The 13,753-nt window shown below is 41.9% G+C and overlaps 1 protein-coding gene across 10 annotated transcripts in view; it reads right to left on the reverse strand.

Moving 5' to 3' along the window:
* Positions 1-614: 614 nt before the first annotated feature.
* The window catches only part of LOC138835050 (protein FAM114A2-like), a 62,512-nt gene continuing 49,373 nt past the window's right edge, over positions 615-13,753 (reverse strand). For 8 of the 10 annotated variants that reach the window (XR_011374389.1, XR_011374392.1, XR_011374391.1 and 5 more), the window contains 2 exons: positions 12,838-13,054; positions 9,786-11,751 (listed from right to left, as the gene is read on the reverse strand). The gene's annotated coding sequence lies outside the window, so the exon portion shown is untranslated. Of the gene's footprint in view, positions 2,666-9,785; positions 11,752-12,837; positions 13,055-13,753 lie in introns of those variants that run through there. The other 2 variants (XR_011374393.1, XR_011374395.1) reach the window with 2 other exon arrangements.

A 13,753-nucleotide genomic window follows, 5' to 3' on the forward strand; every position in this document is an offset into this window, starting at 1 on the left:
TAGATGCCCATTTGGAAACTTATCCACTCAGCCATCTTTCCTCACATCTTGTCAGTTAGCCTGAACTGTCAGATTTTTTGATGCAAGGGATGTGTATGAGTATGTAGGTTGTAAAAGTAATAATGAAAAGCTAGACACTGGAGGCTCAGGCCTGTAATCCTAGCTACTCAGAAGGCTGAGATCTTAGGATCCCAGTTCAAAGCCAACCCATGCAAAAAGACCCTTACCTCCAATTAACCAGCAAAAGACAGAAAGCTGAGCTGTGGTTCAAAAGGCAGACTACCAGCCTTGCAACAACAACAAAAGTTAAGGGACAACATCCAGGCCCTGAATCCAAGCCCCGGTAGTGGCGCTCACACACAAAAAATAACCATGATACCACCACAGGATGTGCATATCTTAGGTAAGGATGCAGATGGATGGGATGATGACTGTATTGTAGCCCAGTCTGTGAAAAAACCTAGGTGAAATCTTTCCTCAATACATCTTCATTTCCCTCTACACATTTAAAATCACACACACACACACACACACACACACACACACACACTTACATGGTTATATTTGTCTATATAATTATGTAAAATACATATCATACACACTTGCTTCCGAATTTTGTCCATCTTTTGGTTTTATAGGTAGTACAATATATCCAGGGTTTGGCTCATACTTGTAATTTCAGCTGCTCATGAAGGTGGGATCTGAAGATCACAGTTTGATGCCAACCCAAGGAAACAAATCCTCAAGATTCTTATTTCAATTAAGTAGCAAAAAGCCAGAAGTGGAAATGTGACTTAAATGACACAGTGACTGCATTGAGCAAAATAATCTAAGCAAGATACCAGACCTCCGTTCAAGCCTACGTACTGGCCCACTAGCACTCCAAAAGCCAAAATCCCCAAAAGACCAAACCAAAAACATGTCAAAATATTTTATAACTTTTGAAGCAAAATCCAATGAGGCAATGTAGTTTGTTGAAGATTTGGTGGTAAAATGCTGAAAAACCCCAAATTCCACATGTGTTTAAATGATGCAACAGACAAGCAACCAAGTAAAAATTTCCCAATAATGTTCCTTAGTATCCACTGGGACCCTTGACAAAGATTTTTTTTCTATGCTTTTCAAAAAATCAGTTAATTTTCAGTAGTATAAATCTTTATTATAAGTTATAGAAGTTTTTTAAAGTTCCAAAGTGAATTGAATGTAAAACAAAAAGCACTTAATATTACCAGTTTCTATGCCTCTGGTAGAAAACCTGTAATACTGTGGCCTTTATGAATGAGGAGAGGGAAGACTGGTCATGAAATGTTGGGAAGAAGAGTTTCCAATTGACTGTTTGAAACCCAATCTTCTGCCCCCCACCCCAACAGGCAGAGGCTTGAACTCAGGGATTAGGTGCTGTCTTGAGCTTCTTCTGCTCAAAGCTAGCATTCTACCACCTGAGCCATGGCACCACTTCTAGCCTTTTCTGAGAAGTTTGTTAGAGTTGAGAGACTTACAAACTTTTATGTTTGGGATTGACTTCACATCTCAGTCTCCTGAGTAGCTAGGATTATAGTTGTTAGCTTCCCATGCCTGGCTTATATTCCACACTATTGAACACATAAAATTTAATTAGGAGGCTAAGATCTGGAGAATGGTGATTCAAAGCCAGGCCAGGCAGAAAAGTCTGCAACTCCATCTTCAACAAGCAAAGAGCTGGACTTGAGCAGTGGTTCAAGTAAGGTGAGTATGAGCCCCTGATTTCAAATACCATTATGGGCAAAAACAAAACAAAATAAAGCAATGCCCCAAATTGAAATAATAAAATTGCTCAATACCAAAATAATGGTCATTAAATAATGGTTTGAAGAGTAGAAAACAAATACACCCCTCCATAAATCCACATATAAAAATCTTCCAGTCAGATACCGGTGGCTCAAGCCTGCAATCCTAGCTACTCAAGAGGTTGAGATCTGAGGATTATGGTTCAAAGCCAGCCCAGGCAGGAAAGTCCCTGAGACTCTTATCTCAATAAACTACTCAGAAAACCAGAAGTGGCACTGTGGCTCAAGTAGTAGAGTGCTAGCCTTGAGCTGAAGAACGAGGGACGGTGCTTAGGCCCAGAATTAAAGTCCCATGACTGACAAAACAAAAAACAAAATCCAAAAAACAAAAAACAATAAACAAAAAAGAAACTTCCACAAAATATTTGAAATGGGTGAATTTTCAATAAGGAAACAACATTTTTCTTTCCTTTTTTTTCTTGCAACAGCAAAAGAGATGGTTTATTGTACATGTGTCACACTTGGCCACAACTATGAACAGAACTAGTCCAGAATGTCACAGGTCTGGGGCACAGGACCATCAGGGGATGCTTGGTTATGAGCAAGGTGTGTCTTTCAGAGATGATCTTGGCAATGAAAGTTCTGGATCCACTGGGAAATCACAGCGGCATGCAGTCCAGCATCTCAGTGTCCCAGCCTATGGCATTCCTTATTCCTCCTGCTCCTCTGGCCTCGATGGGTGCACAGACTGGTTTACTTAGACCTCTGCCTCATCTTTCTTCTTTTGCCCTTCAGCCTGCGCATTCACTTCCTCTACTTGGCTCTCATGGTGCTGTTTTTTCTAGGAAGATGGTGCTAAGGCAAAGAGCAGGAAACAACATTTTTCTACCTAAAGATGTCTGTGGGGAGAACAGTGGAAGAAATAGATTTATTCCCAGATATTTAGACCAACATGCCAATTCTGACATATCTATGATGATAGAGACTAGCTTTAGAATGATAAAAATAAACCAAAGGACTACATCCCAAAGTATTGGACAAGGCTAACAAAGCAGAGTAGGGCATCAGGGTATAGGGTAAGAGCTATGTAGAAAAACTAGTTGTTCCTACAATGAAAAGTATTACCAGGCCTAGCAATTCAAGTTTGCCAAACCAAGTAGATTTTGAAAAATAGTCTGTTACTTATTATATTAAAGAAAAATTTAAACTTGTAGGCTCTTCAACTTTATATCAGACAACCTAAACTTTGCTCAGGGGACATGGTACTTAATATTTGGATCATCAAGTGCCAATTGCAAATTTAATTATACAAATAATAACTACTAATAGAGAATGTTAATGGTTTCTTACAGATGGAGCTGAAGGTAAAACTGCTAAGACTTTTCCCACGGAAGAGACTATTCTTATTACACCTCTTCCCATGGTCTTCTTTTTTTTTTTTTTAACAAAACTCGAATATTTCCACTTTATTCACCCAGATGTCCTTTTAACACTTCAAAGGCTGTTTTTGAGAAATAATAAAATTTTCAAAAGCACAAAAAATGCCGCCCAAGTTAAGAAGTTTTGAGATCAAGCAGATGAAAGGGAAAATTTGAGTAAGGAGCAAGTTTAGTGTCCTAGCCATGACAAAATCCTAAGAGTTAGTGAGTGAACACATGACTTTGCACATATCCACAGAATTGAGGTCACATGATGATTCTGGCTCCTGGTCCTCCTCTTTGCCTTCCTGGTCTGACACACCATTCTCTGGGATGCTGAGCTCTTCTTTAGGCTTTCTTCATTCCCCTCAAGTAACTCCTGCCTTATAGGCTTGCGCAAGATAGGCTTTTTCTTCATTTTGACATTTTGTTTAGGTTGAGAAAGCTATTTTTTTCTCCAGTTCAATGCTGTTTGCCTATAAAAAAAATCACAATAAGGGGCTAGGAAGTTGGCTCAGTGGTAGAGCACTTGCCTTGCATGCATGAGGCCCTGGGTTCGATTCCTCAGCACCACATAAGCAAAAAGAAAAAAACCCGGAAGTGGCGCTGTGGCTCAAGTGGTAGAGCACTAGCCTTGAGCTGAAGAGCTGAGGGACAGCGCTCAGGCCCAGAGTTCAGGCCCCACGACTGGACCCAAAAAAAAAAATCACAATAAGAAAAACCCAACTAAGACAAGCATCCTTGGTTAAAGGCATTCTAGGTTGTAATCTCTGAACTCTTAGGAGCTACTTTACTCTTGGCTTTGACTGTCTTTTGTCTTCCTTCTCAATCAAACTCCCCCCACCCCCACTCCTAGGGCTTGAACTCAGGGCTTAGAATCTGTTCTTGTTTGCTTTTTTTCCCCCTCAAGGTTAGTGATTTTCCACTTGAGCTGCAGCTCCACTTCCATCTTTTTGGTGATTAATTGGAGATAACTGAACCATGATGCTCAGATCTCAGCCTTCTGAGTAGCTAGGATTACTCAATGAATTTTCAGGAAGAGGCATCATGATGTTATGGGATTTCATGAAGTCATAAATATGATGATACCCAAAACCTTGAACAAGGATATTCTCAACTTCACCCTAGCATAACCATTGAAGTGAGGGATTTTAAACACTTATACATTAGTACTGCTCATACTCCCCTCAGACTTCAGGATCACACATCACATTTGACTATCAAGCCTCACTGGTTACCTGGAACTCGCAACAACATTTTCTGCTTTCCTTTTACTTGGAGACCTGAAACTTGAAGATTAGGATTTACTTTGTTTAATTTTGAGTCTCCTCGGTATTTTTCTTTAATTTTTGTTAATCAGTTTTTAACTTGAAGTGATACTCTGCTAAGATCAAGGCAACCTAAGACATAGCATATCATTTTTAATTGTCTCTTTGCTTAGTTTACTTTAATCAAGGGATTAAGAAAGCTATTATAAGGTTTTTGGTGGGGGTAGCATTGTGAGGGGAAGGGCAAATGGACAAATGTGGTGGAAGTACTTTATGTGCTCCTAAAAAAGTAAACAATGAAGGTGGGGGAAAGTGGCTCACAACTTTAATCCTATCTATTCAGAAGGTTGTAAGCAGGAAAAATCAGTGAGTCTTATCTCCAAAAAACTACCAAAAGAAAGGAAATGGGTTGTAGCTCATGTGGTAGCATGCTAAGATTAAGCAAAAGGAGCATAGATATGGTACTCAGGCCCCGAGTTCAAGACCTAGAATAAGCACAAAACAAACTAACAAAACCTGCTGAAATTGCTTTAAGAAGGGTCTATGAGAGAAAAATGGTTAGGGTAGATTTGATTTGGGAACATTTGGTATCTGTCACAGTATATGCGAATAGATCCACTATAGGTTGCTCTGGAAATATTATTCCTTGTTCCATTATGAGCTATTTGGATTCACTATTTCAGTGTGAAGTGATATTTCTTGAGAGAAAATTGTCAGTTTGGAGCCCAGCACTGCTGGATCATGCCTATAGCCTTAGCTGCTCAGGAGGTGGAGATCTGAGGACCAATGTTTGAAGCCAGCCCATGAAAGAAAGTCCATGAGACTCATCTCCAAAAAACTACTAAAACACTCCTGGAAGTGGTGCTGTGACTCAAGTGGCACAGCACTAGTCCTGAGCAAAATTAGCTCAAAGACAGCACCCAAGCCCTCAGTTCTAACCCCAGGATCAGCATATACACAGAAAAAGTTTAGTATGACTTCTGAACGAGGTTTTGTACCATTTTTCCATGAGTTCATTTTCAGACAGCACTATGTCCTGTGGGAGGCTTATGTGTTCTGGCTTACATGGCATTTCTATTAGATGATATGTAATAGGCATCTACACAAAATTCCCTCACTCAAATTATATTCTTCAGTTAACAATCTATTATGGGAAAGAATTGAATTTCCCCATTTGTTTAAATACTCAATGAATTTAACAGTATAAATTTGTAGATTGCTATTTAAGTTATATTCCATTTCTATTAGTTTACTCTCTTAAAGTTCTTATTCTTAGTTTATGTAAGTATGTATGTATGTATGTATTTTGTTGGCCATGGGGTCTGAACAAAGGGCCTGGGAGCTGTCCCTCAGCTTTTCAGCTCAAGGCTAGTGCTCTACCACTTGAGCCACAGTACCACTTTCTGTTTTTCTGCTTATGTGGTTCTGAGGAATTGAACCCAGGGCCTCATGCATGTGAGGCAAGCACTCTACCATTCAGACACCTTCCCAGCCCCTCTTTGTTTAGTTTTAAAGTGCCTTTAATGACCTTTCTTATTATAAGATGATATAATTCTATAACTATATCTAGTTTTTTAATTGGTTGATGATTTCCCATAGATTCACAGCCATCAAAAGATACAAAGTATTTCCTTCACCCTTAAAAGAACAGCCAACTTCTGTTTCCTCAGAAGTTGCACAGAGGTTCTTCCTGCAGAGTATCCCATACTTATATCTAACACCATGTGACAGAACAGACAATAACAATGTCTTGTTATTCTGTTATCCTCAGAAAATAAAATGCTATTCAAAAAGACTTTGGACCTTTGTTTCCTCATGTTATTTATAATTTAAGGGAGCTCAATGCCAGACATTACTATTTTCTGTAGTTGTATGTTACAAGATCTACATTCATTCCCATGGAATGTTTTATTTTTGTTGGGTGTGGTGGTCCTTGTACTAGGGCTTCAACTCAGGACCTGGTAATGTCACTTCAGTTTTTTGCTCAAGGCTGGGACTCTTCCACTTGAGCTACCTCACTGCTTCTGGCTTTTTAGTGTTAACTGGAAATAAGACTGGGTAGGTGATGGAGGGGGTATGACTGTGATAAATTGTATCCATGTATGGGAACTTCACAACCTCCTTCTTGTACAACCAATACTTGCTAATAAAAAGAAAGATAATTAGAGGTCTAATTGTTCACAGTAAGTTTCTTGTAATTTCCCTTGTAATTTCCCTTCTTATGTCTTTCTCATTTTTTTCATGCTAGCATGTGCTCAGTGCTGACCCTTAGCTCTTTTTCTTATGGCTAGTACTTCAGCCACAGCTCTAGTTCCAGTTTTTGCTAGTTAATTGGAAGAAAGAAACTATCTGATATTTGTGCCTAGGTTGTCTCTGAACCTCAGTACTCAGATCACAGCATCCTGAGTAGCTAGGATTACAGGTGAGAGCTACTCAGATCCTTGTTGTCTCCTAAATTATCCCATGTCCATTTCACAATGGCAGTCCATTTCCATGGTTCCCAGCTTTGCAGCAAGAGCTTAATTATAATCCAACACCAAGTCTAACCTCACCACAGATGCTATGTTTTGTGTCATACTCTGACTATAGACACCCTTCTCCTGGCTGATGCATTGCAACAACCTAGATGGCTCTCATACTAGGCCACAAGGATAGGAAGCCAGGAAACACTAGCTTAGAAGCTGTTAAATCAGAGGAGCAAAAAGATATCGTAGTGCATTCTGCTGTGATCTTATTCTGATTTAAACAGCCTTGTCATCTATTACCAGGAGTAGCTTTGGCATCACATTCTGAGTAGTGACTGGGTGTAAGCTGGTGTGTCCGAGCTGACTATAGTATTGTCTTGAGCCTGTGCAGACTGAAGAGACAAGCCAGTGCCAGTAGCACACACATTGGAATAACAAAGCAACCTATAGTTAGGCATTGCCACTCTTTGTTCTAGAGTAATGAATGAATGACTCTCTAATTTCTTGACAAGAAATTCCTGCAGACCCATATGCAGCTGCCTCATCAGAGCAAGTAAAGAGGCTGGTGCTGCCTGGAGGAAACACTGTGAGAAGCTGCCAGAAAGCATCTGTTTACTGGACTCATGGGGCTCCTCTGTCCTCTAGAATTAATAACAAATGAGGAGCAAACACCTCCCCCTCTAGGCAGACATACACAGGAAGAGCATTGCCACAGCACAACAGGGGACTCCCACGACATACACTTGATCTGTGCTGTCAGAACTGAGAGTTTTATTTTGGGGGGGAGGGTCCGGTTGTCGGGCCTGAACTCTGGGCCTGTGCCCTGTCCCTCAGCTCTTCAGCTCAAGGCTAGTGCTCTACCACTTGAGCCACAGCGCCACTTCCGGCTTTCCATTTTGCTTATGTGGTGCTGAAGAATCGAACCCAGGGCCTCAGGCATGCAAGGCAAGCGCTCTACCACTGAGCCAACTTCCCAGCCCCAGAGCTGAGTTTTTAATGACACTTCATCCCACAGTGCTCCCTAAAACCTTCATCCCAACCCTGCTCCTTTCATGTCCCTGACAATGTTTATAGGCATCCCACATCCAGACTGAAGATGTTCCTTCATGTTTGGAGTAAGTCTGATCAGACTTTATATGGATCCACTGCTCAGTCAGGACTCTCGATCCCTCCCATCCCCATTTTGATACTGTGTGTCTCTTGACCTATTCCTGTCTTCTCTTTTCAAGATTCAGTCAGGGCCGGGTACAGGTGGCTCACACCTGTAATCCTAGCTACTTAGAAGTCTGAGATCTGAGGATCGTGGTTCAAAGCCAGCCCAGGGAGGAAAGTCCGTGAGATGCCTATCTCCTATAAACCACCAGAAAACCAGAAGTGGCTCTGTGGCTCAAGTCATAGAGTGCTAGCCTTGAGTTGAAAAGCTCAGGGACATCACCCAAGCCAAGCCCAGAGATCAAGGCCTATGACTCAAAAAATAAATAAATAAATAAAAGAAAGCAAAAACATACAAAGCTCAGAATGGCAAGCAGCTGAAAACAGGATGGAATAAACCAACATTATCTATGACAGTTTTCAGATTATGCAGAGAAATGCCTGCATTGTTGAAGCCCAAGCCCATCTGATAGCTGAGTTTTAGCTGGCTGGCATGCCCATGATGCCAGGTAATGATATTCACAAGTTTTGTGATATTATTCGATGACACAAATAGGCTTCAAGTTGGGAAGCTGAAAATTTTCTATTGATCTAGAAGGAGAAATATATCAGGACAAGAAATGGGATTAACACAATGCCAAAAGCAAAAGGCCATCCAATCCAAGGAAGACAGAATAACTCTGTCTCTGAAAAGATGATTCTCTCAAAGGAATCCTGAGCTGAGTATGGTGGTCTATGTTTGCAATCTCTGAATTTAGGAGGCTGAGTCAGAAGTTAGGTTGAGACTAGCCTAAGTTCCATGCCAAGAGAAGAACACAAAACCAAACCTCATCTTACAAAATAAAAGAAGGACTGGGAATGTGGCTTAGTAATAGAGTGCTGGCCTAGCACATACCTGAAGTCCTGGGTTTGGTTCCTCAGTACCACATAAAGAGAAAAGGCTGGAAGTGGTACTGAGGCTTGAGTGGCAGAGTGCTAGTCTTGAGCAAAAGAAACTCAAAATGCTTATGAATGTGTCATAAACAATCGCTTGAAAGCAAATAAAAAACTTTCGAATAAAAAAAAAGAAACTCAAAATGAATGGTGTTAGGAAAAATGTAAAATTAATGAAATAACATCTCTCTCCCTCCCCTATATCCCTTCCTGCTTTCCTCCCTCCCTCCTTTTCTCAGTACTAGGGTTTATACAAAGGATTTCATGCTTAGGCAGGTGTTTAACTCTTAATCCACACCACGGCCTTTTTGTACTTTAGTTTTTAAGTTAGGGCATCCTGTTTTCTTCCCATCCCAGGACCAGCCTCCCATCTAGCTGAGATTATTGGAATCAGCCCACCTTGATGATTGTGATCAGATCTCAATTTTTGCCTGGGTTGGTCTTGGATTGCAGTCCTCTCAATCTATGCCTCCCAAGTAGATGGTACTACAGGAGTGATCTATTATGCTTAGCCTTTAAAATGATCACTTAGAGCTGGGCACAAGTGGCTCCTGCCTGTAATCCTAGCCACTCAGGAACCTGAGATCTGAGGATCGAGATTCAAAGCCAACCAGTGCAGAAAAGACCATGAGACTCTTATCTCCAATAAACCACCAGAAAACCTAAGTGGTCCTGTGGCTCAAGTGGTAGAGTGCTAGCCTTTAGCTGAAGAGCTAAGGGACAGCAGTACCCAGGCCCAGAGTTCAAGTCCCAAGACAGACAAAAAAAAATCACTTAGGAAGATAAAAGAAAAACTCCTGAATTCTCACATTTATTTAAATAGCGGCTGCCAGTCATATTTTATAAAGCACTTATGGGGCCCATGAAGTCTTTTATTTTTAAAATACAATAAAATAGTACTAGAGCAGTTGGGATATTGTTCTGCCAGTAACACAACTATAAGAGCCTCGGAGGGAGCAAGCAAGCCAGCTACAGGCCAGCGCCGCCGCCGCTTCTTCTGAGCGGCAGTGAGAAGCAGCAAGCAGCCATGGCTGGGGCACAGGCTCCTCAGGCCAGACCCTGCAGACTGGGCAGCCCCTCCAAATCCCTCCAGCGGCTGACCTCAGGCCTCAAAGGCTCCAGCGCCGAGCTTCCTGGGCTCATCCCTAGGCTGGAGGTGCAGTGTGAAACAGCAAAGGAGCCAGCGAGACTCCTCCAGTGTCAGGGCAACCAGGCAGGAGTGGAGCCAAATGGCCAAACTTGCAGCAGCGACTGCAGCAGTTGTTGCTGCCTCGTGCAGCATGGGCCAGGGCTCCTGCAGCTGCTCAGGCACAGCCAGAGGCGGAGAAAAACTCCAGGACTGACACAGCCCCCTTCCACCCAATCTGCCTAAGATCTGGGAGTTGGAGTGGGAGCAGAAGGAGAGGGGTTCATATGGGTGTTGGAGGCATAGGCCTGCAAAACCCCATCTGAGCACCTTTGTGCCCTGAGGGTGCATACAGGCATGCATCCCTTCCTTCCAATTTATTTATTTGTGTTGGTTGTGGGGCTTGAACTCTGGGCCTGGACGCTGTCCCTCAGCTCTTCAGCTGAAAGCAAGTGCCCTACCACCTGAGCCACAGGACCACTTCCAATTCTTCTCAGGGAGGAAGGGACACCCTTTCCTCCATGCTGGGCAAAGGTTCTGCCCCGGTGCAAGACTCAGGTAATGGTTTGCTCAAAGTACCATTCCTGCTTCATCTACTTAACCACGTAGAACAATGCGTGGAGACCCCCCCCCCATGTGTAATCACCTGTGCTTTACCTACTTTTACAACCTTGATTAGTGGAACTGCTCCACATTTGTTGACAAGGATTAGCTTTTTCTGTTTAAACTCTCATTGTCTGTGCTCCCATAAAACTGTTTAACTCTCTGCCCCTGACTGAAGATTTACTTCTCCTGCTTGTGTGCTGTATATAAGCATGTGATGTTCCAATAAATTTTGTCTATACCCACATGGTGTAGTCCCTTCTTGCCTATACCACACATCGTGTTCCCAGATCCCGCTGTGGAAACAGCAACAGATGGGGTTATGCCGGTTGATGCCTCTGACATCTCCCCCCTTTTTTGTTTGTTTAAGTACAACCGTAAGCAAGAGATCCTTTGCAGAAGGGATTTGCAGAAACTATTTTGGAATGTAGACAGCAATATCTTGACAAGACATAATGCAATCAATCCTGTAGAAACACTATGGGTAAAACTGTGCCACCAGGTATGAGGGTCCAATTGGTTTAGCACAGATGCAATTCCTCAGCCAGACCTTCATATCCCACCCCAGGGAGTTGTGCCAAGAAAGTCTCAATGACTTCCTGCTGTAACTAGTGGATGTCCCAAGTCAAATTTCCTTGCAAGACCGGCAGGTGGTAGTGAAGTCCCTGCCAAGTAATGTTAGAAGTGTTGAATCAAGTAGGAGTGATGCACAGTTTATTGAGCTCTAATCACACTTGAAGGTTAGCTGTTTCTGCAGATCAATTATCTGGTCTCCCATCCACTGCACCGTGTGTTGCAGGGTGTTCAGACGGGAATCAATGTCCTGTTTAATATTGTGCTGATGAGTCCATAGCTGGTGACAGTCCAGCCACTTCTCTACAAAGTCCTTGGTTTGGATGGAGGAATGCAGGGCCACTCCGGCAGTTGCAGCAGTCATGATGATAGCAGTCATTTCAAGGATCACAGCTACACTCAGACTCAGGAATCTCCTAGTTCTCTTCAGCAGTTGCTGGAAGACTCCTGTCAACAAACCAACAGTGGGGCTCTCCTGCCAAGGTCGGGTGAGGTTAACAGGCACCCAGACCCCTAAGCGAAATCTTAATATCAGGAGAGACTGAGAAGGCATATTAAAAGAAATAGTATGATTTAAGCATGTAAAGAGTCCAGGCTGCGTGGGTTCTCATTGATTGACACTGTCCCTGTGGGCTAGTACATAGGAAAGTTTAATACAACCCTGTACAGTAGAAGAATGGTTCCTGTAAAATGTATAATTTGCCTCATGGGCCCTAGTAAAGTGACCAATCCAATTCTGGGTTGTATAAAATTGGGTGGCAAGTTTTATAAATGCCACTGCTCAGGCCCTAAGTGTCCCCTGAAATTCATATGTGGCCTACGAGGCACAAGGCCTCCATCATGTCAGGTGAGCAAGCCAATGGGTTCTACATGATTTATAACTCCATTGTATAGACGTCACCATCAGAAGAATTATTAGTATACCAATCACCAACATGCTTTTCAGAATAATTGGCAATGAAACATCCATGAGGACCTCAATCTATAAATGAGATGTTATCATTATGCTGTATAATCTTTCCTCTAGGGTTTTGACACTGAGACCACTGAATAGAAACATAAACAAAATTCAATAATTAATGTCCTGGCATACTAGGTTAGGTGGTCGCCCAGTCTTATTTGTATAAGAATGATCCTTACCAATAAAATTTAAGGAAATTGTGCTGAATAGCCCCATATGATTGTTGATTTTATCATCAGGCAAGATGTATGCCCATACCTGTCTTCTGGTTGGTAAGCAAGGTGATGTCCCTAAACACAGTGGTAAAGACTCAAATCCTAAGGAAATAATATGAGGTATTCCTTCCTCACCTGGATGAGTAGGGTCTGCATGATCCCATGGTGGAGGAAAATACGTGCTGTCATTTGTATACACCACCGGACCTTGGTCTAGCTAATCCACTAATTTTAACAATGGTCGGTGAGGGACATAGGCCCAATATGCATGTTCACTACTCACTGCAGAAGTATTCACAAGCAGTGCAATCATGGCCAAAACAGATATTCAGGTATTCTAGGGGTTTTTGTACTGACCAGGGTGGCTTCGGTCTTGTGTCAACACTTATTCTGACCCCATGTTGGTGGGGTCAAGCTGGTTTTCTTAAGATAAGGATGATGGCTTCCTCGGGACTTCAACCTTAGGTCTGCAAAGCTGCGTACTAGATCTTCCTCAGGATTGTGTTGTGTTGTTTTTGCTTCTCTGGAGGTCGAATGAGTCAAAAAGGGACCCAGATGTTGCCAGTGGATCCATCTGGAATGATAGAAACACTGTTTTCCCTTATGGGGCATTAGTCTTAGTCTTCATTGATTAAATTGTTTAAACCATATGGGAATAGATAGTGAGGTGGTGCTAGAGGGATAAAATGCTTTTCAGCTTTAGTGAAAGGATCACTTTGAGTGAAATTTTAAACATTTAGAGTAAATAAGGTTAAGGCAAAAGTTTCCCTTGGGGATTCCCCTTTTTTGTTTTTTTAATAATTGAAGCTTAAATGTTTTATGGGTGTGTAAACAGTTGGCATTAGTCTACACAGGTTGATTAAAGAAGTTTTACCTAGGGACTAACTTTAGTAAACTCCCCTAATATTTTTCTGATTGTACACTGGCTTTTAGAATATGGTGTGGGGTAGTTTGTCAAGGTGACAACTTTTTACTAATTACATTTTATTCCAAACTAGAGTTTAGGCATAATTTTTTAACTTTTCATAACTGTATGGACCCTTTTGGGGGGGGGCTTTAGCAGCATAGCCTGTTTAGTACTTTGGTTTGTAAAAGATTTAAATAGTCTAGGATGTTTAAAGGTAAGATCCATAAGAAGTTCCACTTGTAGGTGTTCAGTGGCAGTTTTGTAATTGACAAACAATTTATAAAAGCAGAACTAACAGTTAGTGATTACAAATTGCATCAAGGCAAATAGGGTGGTTGAGTCCACACAACTGCCTGTAGACATCCT

The sequence above is a fragment of the Dipodomys merriami genome, unplaced genomic scaffold, assembly GCF_024711535.1.
Source record: "Dipodomys merriami isolate MVZ:Mamm:240054 unplaced genomic scaffold, mDipMer1.0.p SCAF_2240, whole genome shotgun sequence".
Lineage (NCBI taxonomy): Eukaryota > Metazoa > Chordata > Mammalia > Rodentia > Heteromyidae > Dipodomys > Dipodomys merriami.